This window comes from Anolis sagrei, chromosome 2 (genome assembly GCF_037176765.1).
Source record: "Anolis sagrei isolate rAnoSag1 chromosome 2, rAnoSag1.mat, whole genome shotgun sequence".
NCBI lineage: Eukaryota > Metazoa > Chordata > Lepidosauria > Squamata > Dactyloidae > Anolis > Anolis sagrei.
Genome location: NC_090022.1, coordinates 167,129,862 through 167,145,503, shown reverse-complemented (window position 1 = coordinate 167,145,503; position 15,642 = coordinate 167,129,862). Strand labels below are relative to the sequence as shown.

Genomic DNA, 15,642 nt, shown 5'->3' with positions numbered 1-15,642 from the left:
TTTGTTCTTCATCTGTCATTGGTGTGGGTCATAGCAGTCTCAGGAAGTGTGACCCATCATCCATAGTCCAACCTTCCCTAAACAACAAACAGGATGTAAAGTGGGTCATGGAGGGCCTGTATGCCAAGTTTGGTCTTGATGTGTCATAGGTGGGGGTTCAAACAGTGGTCTGTTTGAACCAAAGCATTCAAAAGTACTGCAAATCCCATAATCCATTATCCATTCTCCCCCAAAGTGCACCAGGATGTAAAGGGGACCATGGGGGTTATGTGTACCAAGTTCCGTCCAGGTTCATCACTCGTGCAGGTTGCAGTGACATGTGGAAGTGGCAGCAAATCAGAAAGCTGCTACATACCTGCAAACATACAAACACTGAATTTTATCATAAAATAGCTTGAGAACCCGGCAGTGTCTGGGTTATTTGAGAAAGGCATTGTTTGTGCTCCAAGGGTAGTCTAGATCCAATGTTAGATGGCTGCAAATCCCATCATCCATTGTCCATCCTCCCCTAAAACTCATCAGGACATAAAGGGAGTCATGGGGGTTACGTGTACCAAGTTTGGTCTTGATCAGTCATTGCATGAGGGTTGCAGCGGTCTCGGGAACTGAATGGAGGTACTTCAAGTCCCATCATCCATGGTCCTCCAAACTGCAGTAGGATGTAGAGTGGGTCATGGGGGCTCTGTGTGCCAAGTTTGGTCTTTATCGGTCTTTGTTGGGGGCCACAGCAGTCTGTGGGAACCAAAGAGTTTGAAAATACTACAAATCCCATCATCCATTGTCTGTCCCCCAAACCACACCAGGACGTAAAGGGGGTCATGGGGGTTATGTGTGCTAAGTTTGGTCCAGGTTCGTCACCCGTGCTTGTTACAGTGGCCTGTGAAAGTGGCAGCCAATCAGAAAGCTGCCGCATACATACATACTGTTAGGGATTCCTCATCTTCGGAAGAGGAAGGAGAGCAGAGAAGTGCTCAGGAATTGGATGGAGAAGAAAAGTAAGATGATGAGGCTTTGCAGGTGCCTACATTGTTCAGCTCAAATAGCTGCTAAAAGACGCTGAGCTAATTAGGTGATGCCCTAGCCCCTCCTGCGTGGGGTATAAATCAGACAAAGGAGCAGTCAGCTTTCGTTGCAAACAACGACTCTGTTGCTGATTGAACCTGCTTTGTGTCTGTTGAGGACTTTGTGAACTTTGCCCATTGTCTGCTGTTTTCTTGTGAGGACTTCTGTAAGAGACTTATTTTGTGTGCATTAAGACTTCCTTGTTTTTTCAATTGCATTTGCTTATCCATTGAGTTTGCTGAAGTAAAGAGAAATACGGGCCACGGAATGGAAGTTTGAGCAGTCTTTAGCATTTTCTTTTTTTGGTATGGGGATATAAGTTGATTTTTTCCAGTCTGATGGCTATTCCTGTGTTTTCCATATTTGCTGGCATATGGCATGCATCACCTTGACAGCATCATCTTTCAAGATTTTAAACAGTTCAGCTGGGAATCTTCTCGTCTCCTGCTGCCTTGTTAGCAATGCTTCTTAAGGCCCATTCAACTTCACTCCTCAGGATGTTTGGTTCCACACCACACCGTCAAAATTATCCTCCATATTATTATCCTCCCTATACAGATCTTCTGTATAGTCTCGCCACCTTCACTTGATCTCTTCAGCTTCTCTTAGGTCCCTGTCATCTTTGTTTCTTATCATGCCAATTTTTTATCTCCAATGTTTCTAATTTTCTGGAAGAGGTCTCATGTCCTTCTTATTCTGCCATCTTTTTCCACTTCCATGCATTTCTTGTTTAAAAATAGTTCTTTAAATCTGTTCTTCACTTCCACTGCATATTCGCTAGGAATGTTAGTGAGATCATATCTAACTGGTCTGTGTGTTTTCCCTGATCTCTTTAGTTTTATTCTAAATTGAGCAATAAGAAGTTCGTGATCTGAACTACAGTCAGCCCCAGGTCTTGTTTGCACCGACTAGATGGATATCTGCCACCGCTGACTGCAAAGGATGTAATCAATCTGATTTCGGTGCTGACTATAAAGGCGATCCACACCGCTGCAACCAATTATAAAGGCGCGTAGATGGCCAATATCTCTGGACGGGGGAAAACAAAGTCCACCAACTGTCACTCCAATATAAAGGTATTCAAAAGGGCCGCTGTGCCACCAATATAATGTTTTGAGGGGATATCTCTAATTAACTTCCGCTGCCACCATAACTGTAATTGTACAGGAACACTCTAGCTGCTCAAAATAATAAAAATTGTGTTTAGGACCACCAAGCACTGTGTCTTCTTATTTTTCTTCTTTAAAGGAAAACAGTTGAGGTTGTTTGAAAAGGGATTATAGCCACAAAAGGCACACTTGACTCAGGCTTTTTAAATTTTAAAATAATCAAGGAAAGTTTATTGATGGAATACAAGAAAGTAAGTGCTGTTTAAATTCTTGGCTGTTACAGAGAAATTTTGGTTCTTGTCTTCAAAGCGTAATGGTTACATGTAATGGTTCTGGCTTTGTTACAATACAGAGATTTTCTCCTCTTTACAAACAAGTACCCTTGACAGGAACTGAATCTCTGTCAAGATACATCTGTAGCTAAACTGTGGCCTAGCTAACTACAATCCAGCTATCTCTCCCTGATAGCTGTTCCCAATTTGCTACAGCTGACTTTGCTGGCAAACCTAAGGCAAATTGCCCTCTCTTAGCTAATCTCAACACACGAACTCCTAAAACTACCTCTCTATTCCTACTCTAATCTCCACCAACAACAACTGACTGAAAAAACCCTCTTTCTTTCCCTCCAAACCTTTCTCAACTCCGCCCCCTTTTCTAAACCAATCCTGGCCGTTCTAATGCTGACTCAGGCCTAGGACACTCCTCCTCTCTAAAATGGTGCCTTCCCTGAACTAAAATGGCTACTGCTGCCCTTTTGCCAGGCCTACTAAAACTGCAACTAACTGGCCTGCTTCTCCTAGGCCCTGCCATCCAGGCTGGAAAAGGTAAGGGATCTTTACACTGACCATCTGGTGAAGTCCATGTATAAAGCCGTCTTTTAGGTTGTTGGAAGAGAGTGTTTGTTATACACAGCGAGTTTTCCTGGCAAAATTCTATCAGCCTGCGTCCTGCTTCATTTTGTTCTCCCAGACCATGCTTGCCTGTGATCCCAGTTGTCATTTGACTTCCCACCTTGGCATTCCAGTCTCCTGTAATGAAAATAATGTCACTTTTGAGGATCTGCTGCAGATCCTCATAGAACTGATCTACTTCTGCTTCTTCAGCAGCAGCTGTGGTTGGGGCGTATATTTGGATCATTGTAATGTTGAAAGGCATTCCTTGCACTTGAATTGAGATCATTCTGTCATTTTTTGGGTTGTATCCAAGCACTGCTTTAGCGACTTTCTTATTAATTATGAAGGCTACTCCAGTTCTTCAGTGTTCCTCTTGTCCGCAGTAGTAGATCTGGTGGTCATCTGATGTGAAGTGGCCCATTCCATTCCATTTCAGTTCGCTGACCCCCCAGAATGTCTATTTTTAGTCTTGACATCTCACCAATAATGATTGCCCTGCCTCATAGATCTTACATTTCAGGTTCGTATGGTGTGTTGAACTTTAGAGCATTGGATTTGTCGTTCACTTCCAGCACCATCGGTCGCTAGCCTTCCTTTCGGCTTTGAGCTAGCTGCATCATCACATCTGGGGCTAGTTGAACTTATCCTCTGCTTCTCCCCAGTAGCATTTTGGCCATCTTCTGACCTGGGAGTCCCATCTTCCAATTGCCAATTACTGACATATCTCTGGTTGTACTGGTCCATTTAGTTTTCTTGGCAAGAATACTGGGGTGGTTTGCCATTGCCTTTCCCATGGAACCTGGTCTGACCTCTCTGCCATGAGTCTTGGGTAGCCCTTCACGGTTTTGCTCGTGACATCATTGAGGTGCTCAAGCTCCAGTGCCATAACAAGGTGGCAATCCTTTGCTGGATGTTAAAACAATAGCAATTAATTATAACCAAATTATCATAGGCTTTCATCTGACAAGTGTTGCTGACTAAAACTGGCAAGGAAAAAGTGTCAGCAGCAGTGGAAATGGTGTGGTTGTCTGGCCGATTACCAGCTGAAGAGGAAGAGATGGAGTTGGAGTGGATCCAGGAAAACGGCAATGATCTGTTGTAAGTGCTATCCAACAGAGGTCTTCCCATCAGTGCGCACCTACTTTTGTGAGTTCCAACTGCCAAATGGTGTAGTTACTAGTGGAATTACAAAATCCTGAAATGGGGCAAAGGGTGAAGACCACAGGACTGCTGGACTGTGGGTGTACTAGCATTTTTAATGACTCCTGATTTTGCCCAGCTATTAGGGGTTAACTCATAGCAATTAACAATGCCCATTGTATTCACTCAACTAGACGGCTCCATTGCCAACGGGGCCTCAGTGACTCAAAAAACTAACTTCCTTACAATAGGACTCCATAAAGAGGACATACAATTTGTCATCTCAAGAATGGCACACAACCCAATCATTTCGGGGGCAGTTTATTTGTGGGCCCCAAACCCCAAAATTGATTAGAAAACTGAAACTTATGAGTTTCATGATGGGATTTATAGTACTCCCAAGGATGGGTGTCAGCCAACAAGGATTGAAGTGACAGGGTTATAAGTATGTCCACACCTGAGTGGGAACCTGTAGAGTCAATCCCACTGAATATCAGGATTTCATAGATGTTTTTAGTGAATAGGAAGCCAACCAATTACCACCCCATAGAAAAGCTGACTGCACAATAGAACTAGATCATAAGGCAAGCATCCTCAGAGGTAGTGTGGCAAGCATCCTCAGAGGTGGTGAGGTCTGTTGGAATTAGGACAATAGGTTTATATATCTGTGGAATGGCTGGGGTGGGGCTCTGCTGGAGCTAGGTGTGGATGTTTCAACTGATCACCTTCATTAGCATTTGAAGGCCTGGCTGAGCCTGGGAAAATGTTTTGTTGAGAGGTGTTAAGATCAGCTTTGCCCCACCCCAGCCATTCCACAGATATATAAACCCATTGTCCTAATTCCAACAGACCTCACTACCTCTGAGGATGCTTGCCATAGATGGAGGCGAAACGTCAGGAGAAATGCCTCTAGAACATGGTCCTATACCCCGAAAAAACCCACAAGAACCTAAAGATGATTTGGATAACATCAAGTTAATGCAGCTAATTATGTTCTAGTATAGGGTCTAGAATTAGTTAGTCTTATTTTTAATAATAGTTAAAAATAAGTTTCAAAAAACTGAAAACACTTTTCTAGCATCTACTAATGCCCATAGGTGCTGGTTAATGGAGAGTCTACTGCATAAAGTAGAAATATATTACAATTGCACGAATAGCTGTCTGGTTAAGGTCAGTGGGGTTGACAAAATAACTCCAGTGTCGGAAAATACTTTTCTGGGTATTTTTTAAAGAATACTTCACATTGAGGACTATAGTCTGTTCTTGAAGCCACCAAATAAATATGAAAAGGTTAAATTTTAAGTAATTCTATGAAATAGTTCTAAATAAAGGTAATTTCTAATTCAAGAAAATGGAGCAAGAACTGAAAATCTTTATACAAATTCTACAAAAATAATGGGGGTAAAATTCAGAGGCTGGTCTGTATTAGTCTAGAATATCAGAATGCAAAGGACTATCAGCTTATGCTAGCAACTTCATTCTCTCAGTCTCTAAGGTACTACGAGATCCCTTTGCAACAAGTGGGGTCAATTTGTCTAAGTCTATACCTTCTCTGTGCAGACAGACTGCAGACAGGAGCTGTCTGAGTTGCTTCACTGAATGTATGGGATTAACATGATCCACATCTAGCTCAATTCTTTCATTTTATAGCTATGGACATCTTGTGACATTCTGTACTAAGAGGAGATGGCTGTCAGCCATTCTTCCCAATTCTCCATTCCTTGATTATTCACAGATGTTTCAGTTGGTGAGTAAACATAAGTTCAGTAATCTTTTTTGCACATGAGGCAATGCTTAAGGAGTCCAAAGGAAGGCACCACACAAGGCAAACACAGCAGTCATATCCACAGGGAGCCTATCATGTACACAGCGGCCAAACTACACAGATGGCTAAAGCTGAATGAAATGAGATCTACCCTGAACTTTATACGCCTTTTCAAGAGAAAACCTTTCCAAATAAGGTAACTATATTATTGTTGGAAATGACTGCTGCTCCCCCCACCCCCCGCCTACTCCAGAAATTAAATTTCAGGTTAACTTGATTTGTACTGGAATATAATAATATATTTATTTGTTCTGTTTTTCCCACCTAATAAGAAGAATGAATGTTGTTCATTACCCAATGGAGTGACTTTAATATGGGTGTATATGCTCACTCCTAGATGTTCCTGAAACCAATCTGGATGCTGTGATTGAATTCACTGGAGTTTTTGAACTTGGTACAGAGTCCAACTTTGAGGTGAGCACAAGTCCAACTTTGAGGTGAGCAACACATGCACTACAATCTTTAGGTCCTCTAAAGCTAGGAAGCTGGCATATTAGCTGAAGCCGGCGGTAAGCACTCCTGTCTGTCATATCTCCTTGGGCTGCCATGTGGAGAAATGGATCCAAGAGCACTCCCAAGCTGTGGACACAGTCTTTTAAGGGGAGTGTAACTCCATCTAGAACTGGTTGACACACCTCTATTTCTCAGTTAGAATTCTTGGTGGCAAGCACCTCTGTCTCGTCTGGATTCAGATTCAATTTATTTTTCCTCATCCAGTCAATTACCTCCTGCTACAGCCATTCATCCAGAGAAAACACGCTATCCCTAGCTTGTTTTCTCCCTATCCCTCTTTTTGAAGGTATAGAAAAATATATTTGGGTATCATCTGCATCTCCAGCAAAGGATCACCGCCTTGTCGGGGCGCTGGAGCTTGAGCACCTCAATGATGTCATGAGCGAAACCGTGAAGGGCCACCCAAGACGGGACGGTTGTGGCAGAGAGGTCAGACCAAGCGTGATCCCTGGGGAAGGCAATGGCAAACCACTCCAGTATCCTTGCCAAGAAAACTAAATGGACCAGTACAACCAGAGATATGTCGGTATGCCATTGGAAGATGGGACTCCCAGGTCGGAAGATGGCCAAAATGCTACTGGGGAGGAGCAGAGGATAAGTTCAACTAGCCCCAGATGTGATGACGCAGCTAGCTCAAAGCCGAAAGGAAGGCTAGCGGCCGACGGTACTGGAGGTGAACGACAAATCCGATGCTCTAAAGATCAACACACCATAGGAACCTGGAATGTAAGATCTATGAGCCAGGGCAAATTGGATGTTGTTATTGGTGAGTTGTCAAGACTAAAGATAGACATTCTGTGGGTCAGCGAACTGAAATGGACTGGAATGGGCCACTTCACATCAGATGACCACCAGATCTACTACTGCGGACAAGAGGAACATCGAAGAAATGGAGTAGCCTTCATAATTAATAAGAAATTCGCTAAAGCGGTGCTTGGATACAACCCAAAAAATGACAGAATGATCTCAATTCGAGTGCAAGGAAAGCCTTTCAACATTACAGTGATCCAAATATACGCCCCAACCACAGCTGCTGAAGAAGCAGAAGTAGATCAGTTCTATGAGGATCTGCAGGACCTACTGGATAATACACCCAAAAGAGACATTATTTTCATTACAGGAGACTGGAATGCCAAGGTGGGTAGTCAAATGACAACTGGGATCACAGGCAAGCATGGTCTGGGAGAACAAAATGAAGCAGGACGCAGGCTGATAGAATTTTGCCAGGAAAACTCGCTGTGTATAACGAATACTCTCTTCCAACAACCTAAAAGACGGCTTTACACATGGACCTCACCAGACGGTCAACACCGAAATCAGATTGACTACATCCTTTGCAGCCAAAGGTGGCGGACATCCATCCAGTCGATGAAAACAAGACCTGGGGCTGACTGTAGCTCAGATCACGAACTTCTTATTGCCCAATTTAGAATAAAACTAAAGAGATCAGGGAAAATACACAGACCAGTTAGATATGTCACAAGTGAGGCTGGTGGGGACGAGGAGCAGGGCTTTCTCAGTGGTAGCCCCCCACCTGTAGAACTCACTCCCGGGGGAGATTAGGGCATCATCATCCCTCCTCGCCTTCAGGAGGAGGGCGAAAACTTGGTTATGGGACCAGGCCTTTGGGCACTCTGGCAACTAAATCGGACAATCAGGCAAGTAAGACCAGCAGGATGGATGAATGGAACGAAAAACTAGATCTAGGTGTTAACAAACGCTGACCATGTAAGAGGAGAAACTGGGTTTGTATTTGGTTTTAATGATTTTATTGATTTTATGGTTATAATGCATGCATGTCAACTGTGAATTGTTGTAATTTTGTGTACGATTGTTTATGATGCAGGCATCAAATTGTGCCTTGTTTCTGTAAGCTGCCCTGAGTCCCCTTCGGGGTGAGAAGGGCGGGGTAAAAGAACCCCAAATAAATAAATAAATAAATATGATCTCACTAACATTCCTAGCGAATATACAGTGGAAGTGACGAACAGATTTGAAGGACTAGATTTAGTAAACAGAGTCCCAGAAGAACTATGGACAGAAGTCCGAGACATTGTTCAGGAGGCGGCAACAAAGTACGTCCCAAAGAAAAAGAAAACCAAGAAGGCAAAATGGTTGTCTGCTGAGACACTGGAAGTAGCCCAAGAAAGGAGGAAAGCAAAAGGAAACAGGGATAAGGGGAGATATGCCCAGTTAAATGCTCAATTCCAGAGGTTAGCCAGAAGAGATAAGGAACTATTTTTAAATAAGCAATGCATGGAAGTGGAAGAAGACAACAGAATAGGAAGGACACGAGACCTCTTCCAGAAAATTAGAAACATTGGAGGTAAATTTCAGGCAAAAATTGGTATGATAAGAAACAAAGATGGCAGGGACCTAACAGAAGCTGAAGAGATCAAGAGAAGGTGGCGAGACTATACAGAAGATCTGTATAGGAAGGATAATAATATTGAGGATAGTTTTGACGGTGTGGTGAATGAATTAGAACCAGACATCCTGAGGAGTGAGGTTGAATGGGCCTTTATTTATTTATTTATTTATTACTGCGCTTGTATACGGCTGTTTCTCAGCCTACATTGGCGACTCAATGCGGTTTACAACACTACAATAATCAACAATATTCAATATAAAAAGCATAAAAACACATACATAATATACAATATTGGGCCACCAATATCGAACCAATGCATCTCTTAACTAAAAACGCAGTCCAATTTCATCGTCTGTGATTACCAGTCCTTGATCATCAGATTCATTGCACCGAGTTAACTGAATGCTTGTTCGAACATCCATGTCTTCAGTCTTTTTCGAAACACCATCAGCGAGGGGGCTGATCTTACCTCTATGGGGAGGGCGTTCCAAAGCCGAGGGGCCACCACAGAAAAGGCCCTGTCTCTCGTCCCCGCCAGCCGCACCTGTGAAGCAGGCGGGATAGAGAGCAGGGCCTCCCCAGAAGATCTTAGGGTCCTGGTGGGCTGATAGGCCGAGATACGTTCGGATAGATAAGTTGGGCCAGAACCGTTTAGGGCTTTAAAGGCCCACGCCAGCACTTTGAATTGGGCCCGGTAGCAAATCGGCAGCCAATGGAGCTGGTACAGCAGAGGAGTTGTGTGCTCCCTGCGCTCCGCTCCTGTTAGTAACATGGCTGCTGCCCGTTGGACTAATTGGAGCTTCCGGGCCGTCTTCAAAGGCAACCCCACGTAGAGAGCGTTGCAGTAGTCAAGACGGGATGTAACCAGAGCGTGGACTACCGTGGCCAAGTCAGACTTCCCAAGGTACGGTCGCAGTTGGAGCACAAGTTTTAATTGTACGAATGCTCCCCTGGTCACCGCCGAAACCTGGGGTTCCAGGCTCAGCGATGAGTCCAGGATCACACCCAAACTGCGAACCTGCGTCTTCAGGGGGAGTGCGACCCCGTCTAACACAGGCTGTAACCCTATACCCTGTTCGGCCTTGCAACTAACCAGGAGTACCTCTGTCTTGTCTGGATTCAATTTCAATTTGTTCGCCCCCATCCAGACCGTCACAGCGGCCAAGCACCGGTTCAGGACCTCGACAGCCTCCTTAGTAGCGGGTGGAAAGGAGTGACAGAGTTGGACATCATCTGCGTACAGATGACATCGCACTCCGAAACTCCGGATGATCTCGCCCAGCGGCTTAGAATCATAGAATCATAGAATCAAAGAGTTGGAAGAGACCTCATGGGCCATCCAGTCCAACCCCCTGCCAAGAAGCAGGAATATTGCATTCAAATCACCCCTGACAAATGGCCATCCAGCCTCTGTTTAAAAGCTTCCAAAGAAGGAGCCTCCACCACACTCCGGGGCAGAGAGTTCCACTGCTGAACGGCTCTCACAGTCAGGAAGTTCTTCCTAATGTTCAGATGGAATCTCCTCTCTTGTAGTTTGAAGCCATTGTTCCGCGTCCTAGTCTCCAAGGAAGCAGAAAACAAGCTTGCTCCCTCCTCCCTGTGGCTTCCTCTCACATATTTATACATGGCTATCATATCTCCTCTCAGCCTTCTCTTCTTCAGGCTAAACATGCCCAGTTCCCTAAGCCGCTCCTCATAGGGCTTGTTCTCCAGACCCTTGATCATTTTAGTCGCCCTCCTCTGGACACATTCCAGCTTGTCAATATCTCTCTTGAATTGTGGTGCCCAGAATTGGACACAATATTCCAGGTGTGGTCTAACCAAAGCAGAATAGAGGGGTAGCATTACTTCCTTAGATCTAGACACTATGCTCCTATTGATGCAGGCCAAAATCCCATTGGCTTTTTTTGCCGCCACGTCACATTGTTGGCTCATGTTTAACTTGTTGTCCACGAGGACTCCAAGATCTTTTTCACACGTACTGCTCTCGAGCCAGGCGTCACCCATTCTGTATCTTTGCATTTCATTTTTTCTGCCAAAGTGGAGTATCTTGCATTTGTCGCTGTTGAACTTCATTTTGTTAGTTTTGGCCCATCTCTCTAATCTGTCAAGATCGTTTTGAATTCTGCTCCTGTCCTCTGGACTATTGGCTATCCCTCCCAATTTGGTGTCGTCTGCAAACTTGATGATCATGCCTTCTAGCCCTTCATCTAAGTCATTAATAAAGATGTTGAACAGGACCGGGCCCAGGACGGAACCCTGCGGCACTCCACTTGTCACTTCTTTCCAAGATGAAGAGGAAGCATTAGTGAGCACTCTCTGTGTTCGTCCACTTAACCAATTACAGATCCACCTCACCGTAGTTTTGCCTAGCCCACATTGGACAAGTTTCCTTGCCAGAAGGTCATGGGGGACCTTGTCGAAGGCCTTACTGAAATCCAGGTACGCTACATCCACGGCATTCCCCGCATCTACCCAGCTTGTAGCTCTATCGAAGAAAGAGATCAGATTAGTCTGACATGACTTGTTTTTGATAAATCCATGTTGACTATTAGCGATGACTGCATTTGTTTCTAAGTGTTTGCAGACCACTTCCTTAACAATCTTTTCCAGAATCTTGCCCGGTATCGACGTGAGGCTGACCGGACGGTAGTTGTTTGGGTCATCCTTTTTTCCCTTCTTGAAGATTGGGACCACATTGGCCCTCCTCCAATCTGCTGGAACTTCTCCCGTTCTCCAAGAACTCTCAAAGATGGTTGCCAATGGTTCCGAAATGACTTCCGCTAGTTCCTTCAATACTCTGGGGTGTAGTTGATCTGGCCCTGGGGACTTGAACTCATTAAGAGCGGCCAGGTATTCCTGGACGACTTCTTTCCCAATTTGGGGTTGAATGTCCTCCAAACCCTCATCCACTCCATCTTGCTGAGGTTGAAGACTCTCTTTTTGTGAGAAGACCGAGGCAAAGAAGGCATTAAGTAGTTCTGCCTTTTCCCTATCCCCTGTCAGCATTGCCCCATCTTCTCCTCGAAGAGGTCCTATCTCCTCCTTGTTTTTCCTTTTTCTACTGACATAAGAATAGAAGCCCTTTTTATTGTTTTTAATATCCCTGGCAAGTCTGAGCTCGTTTTTTGCTTTAGCCTTGCGGACCTTTTCCCTACAGGTGTTGGCTATTTGTTTGAATTCTTCTTTGGTGATTTCTCCCTTTTTCCACTTCTTGTGCATGTCTCTTTTGTGTCTTAGCACAGTTAGAAGTTCTTTGGACATCCATTCTGGCTTCTTTGCACTTGTCCTATTTTTTCTCTTTGTTGGCACAGTTTGCAATTGCGCCTTGAGTATTTCACTCTTGAGAAATTCCCATCCATCCGTAACTCCCTTGTCTTTTAGTATCTGTGTCCACGGAATGCTGCTCAGCGTTTCCTTCATTTTTTGGAAATCAGCTCTCCTAAAGTCCAAAATGCGGGTTTGACTTGTCTTAGTTTCGGCCTTCCTTTGTACCTCAAATTGCAGGAGCACATGGTCACTTGCCCCTAAGGATCCTACCACTTCGACCGCATCGATCAGGTCCTCCGCATTTGTTAAGATGAGATCAAGAGTAGTCAATCCCCTTGTTGCTTCTTCTACCTTCTGGACCATGAAATTGTCTGCAAGGCAAGTGAGGAATTTGTTGGACCTTGTACTCTTGGCCGAGTTTGTTTTCCAGCAAATATCGGGATAGTTGAAGTCGCCCATGACTACTACATCTCTTCTCTGTGCATGTTTGGTCAACTGTTGGCAGAAGACTTCATCAAGTTCTTCCTCCTGGCTTGGGGGTCTGTAGTAGACGCCTACAACGACATCTTTTTGAGTCCCAGTTCCCTTGATTCTTATCCAGATGATTTCAAGCTGGTTTCCCAGATTGCTGTCTTGAATCTCTTCTGTAGCATAAGAGTTTTTGACATATAAGGCTACTCCGCCTCCTCTCCCCTTTGTTCGGTCTCTGTGAAAGAGGTTGTACCCCTCGATATCTACATTCCAGCGATAGGAGTCATCCCACCAGGTTTCAGTGATCCCTATGATATCATATTTGTGGTGTTGTGCTAAAAGTTGGAGTTCGTCTTGTTTATTTCCCATGCTCTGTGCATTAGTGTAAAGACATGTGAGCCCCTGAGATCTTCCCCTGAGCTGTTTAATTGGGATTATTGTGCTTTGGGTACTTGGTCCTTGTTGTGTTTGTGCAGCCCTCCGTTTAGCCTTCTGGCGATTCCCAGATATTGTGGGTAAAGTAGTGTTCGCAAGGCTGTTGTCCCCCTCCCCCGGTGGACCTAGTTTAAAGTGCGTCTAATGAGGTTTGCGAGTCTGTGAGCAAAAAGGTGTTTTCCTACTTGTGTGAGATGCACCCCATCCCTTGCCAGTAGGCCATCCTCCTGGAAAAGCAGGCCATGGTCGAGGAAGCCAAAGCGTTCCTCCTGACACCATTTTCTAAGCCAGTCATTGACCTGTACTATTTTTCTGGCTCTTGTGGGTCCGTGTCTTACAACAGGGAGGAGGGATGAAAAGACCACCTGTACATTACATTCTTTTAGCTTTGCTCCTAGAGCTCGAAAATCATTTGTGATCTTTTGTAGATGTTTCATGTAGATGTTAAACAACATGGGAGACAGTATTGAACCCTGAGGAACCCCACAAGACAAAGGCTGTGGGGTAGAACAGGAGTCTCCCAGTAACACCTTCTGAGACCGACCCTCGAGGAATGAGCGGAGCCACTGTAAAACAGTACCTCCAAGACCCATCCCCGCGAGGCGTCCCAGAAGGATACCGTGGTCGATGGTATCGAAGGCCGCTGAGAGGTCGAGCAGCACCAACAGGGACACACTCCCCCTGTCGAGCTCCCGACTCATATCATCCACTAAGGCGACCAAGGCTGTCTCGGTACCATGCCCCGGCCTAAAGCCAGACTGTGCCGGGTCCAGATAATCCGTGTCTACCAAGAATGCCTGGAGTTGTGAGGCCACCACACGTTCCATGACTTTGCCCAAAAAGGGGAGATTGGAGACAGGCCGATAGTTGACAAATTGAGTGGGGTCCAGTGATGGTTTCTTCAACAGCGGTTTTATCACAGCTTGTTTTAAGCTGGCTGGAATTTTGCCCTCCCGAAGGGAGGCATTAACCACCACCTTCACCCACTCGGCCAATCCCCCTCTGGCCTCCTTCAGAAGCCAGGATGGGCAGGGGTCTAGGATGCATGTGGTAGCTCTCATTCCTCCAAGCACCTTGTCCACATCCTCGGATTGAACCAATTGAAATGAATCCATCAAAATTGGACAAGCAGATGCTCATGTTACATCCTCAGAGACTGCCGTTAATATGGTATCCAGTCCAGAGCGGATCAAAGCGACTTTGTCTGCAAAGAACTGAGCAAAAGCTTCACAGCGAGCTGCTGAGTCATCAGGGCACCCATCCTGAGTGGTGGGTTTTAACAAGCCTCTGACAACTCGGAACAGTTCAGCCGGACGGTTCTTTGCAGACGCAATAGTGGCCGCAAAGAAAGTCTTCTTTGCGGCTTTTATTGCCGCGGCATATGCCCTTAAAAAGGACACAAACCGTGTTCGATTTGGCTCGCTCGGATCCGAACGCCACACGCTCTCTAGTTCCCTCTTCTTTCGCTTCAACGCTGCCAGTTCCTCGGTAAACCAAGGGGCTGGTTTAGCTCGGCTACTTGAGAGGGGACGTTCTGGAGCGATCGTGTCTATTGCCCTAGTCATCTCCCCATTCCAGAGAGCGACCAGGACATCAACAGGATCACCAACCGAGGTGGCGGGAAATTCCCCAAGAGCCATCAGGAATCCATCCGGATCCATAAGCCTCCTGGGGCGGACCAGCTTAATGGGTCCTCCACCTCTGCGGAGGTTAGGAGGTGTAGTGAGTCTAAAGCTGACCAGGTGGTGGTCGGTCCATGGCAACAGAGAGATGGATAACTCCTCAACACCGCCACCTTCCTCCCATCCCTGGCAGAAAACCAAGTCCAATGTATGTCCAGCACTGTGGGTGGGGCCAGATACCTGTTGGGACAGCCCCAAGGTTGCCATGGTAGACATGAAGTCCTGAGCCGCTCCCGATAAGGTAGTCTCGGCATGGACATTGAAGTCCCCCAGCACAAGCAGCCGTTGGGACTCCAATGCCAGGTCCGAGACCACCCCCGCTAGCTCAGGCAGGGAGACTGTAGTGCAGCAAGGTGGACAGTACACTAACAGAATCCCTAATCTGTCCCGGTCACCCACCCTCAGGTGGACGCATTCAAAATTTGTTGACTGCGGGATGGGGGCCCTGGTCAGAAGAATGGAATCTCTATAGACCACTGCAACTCCGCCTCCCCGCCCTCCGGATCTCGGTTGGTGCTGCACAGAGAAACCTGGCGGGCAAAGCTGGGTCAAATTTACACCTCCCGCTTCGTCCAACCAGGTCTCCGTGATGCACGCCAGATTAAATCCTGGATGAAGGTTGTTTTGCCATTGACAGATCTGGCGTTCAACAGCACCACTTTCAATTCGGAGGGACCGCCATCCTGGTTACACCAACTTGTCATATCAGGAGACCGACTTGGAATTACTAATGTTGTTCCACGTTCCCTAGGCCGAATTAGAGGTCTCCTTTTCCCGTATCTCCCCCTCCCCACCACGACTTCTATGGGGGCTCCCCGGTTAACAGAAGCCTCTCCCTCCTCCATGACGCATTCAGCAGCCATAGTATCAA

The 15,642-nt window shown here is 45.8% G+C and overlaps 1 long non-coding RNA gene across 1 annotated transcript in view; it reads left to right on the top strand.

The window, feature by feature from the left end:
- Positions 1-6,054: 6,054 nt before the first annotated feature.
- Positions 6,055-15,642, top strand: part of LOC137096419 (uncharacterized) — a 47,534-nt gene continuing 37,946 nt past the window's right edge. Inside the window, exons 1-2 of the long non-coding RNA XR_010909458.1 lie at positions 6,055-6,165; positions 6,367-6,466. This is a non-coding gene — a long non-coding RNA (uncharacterized lncRNA). The remainder of the gene's footprint in view (positions 6,166-6,366; positions 6,467-15,642) is intronic.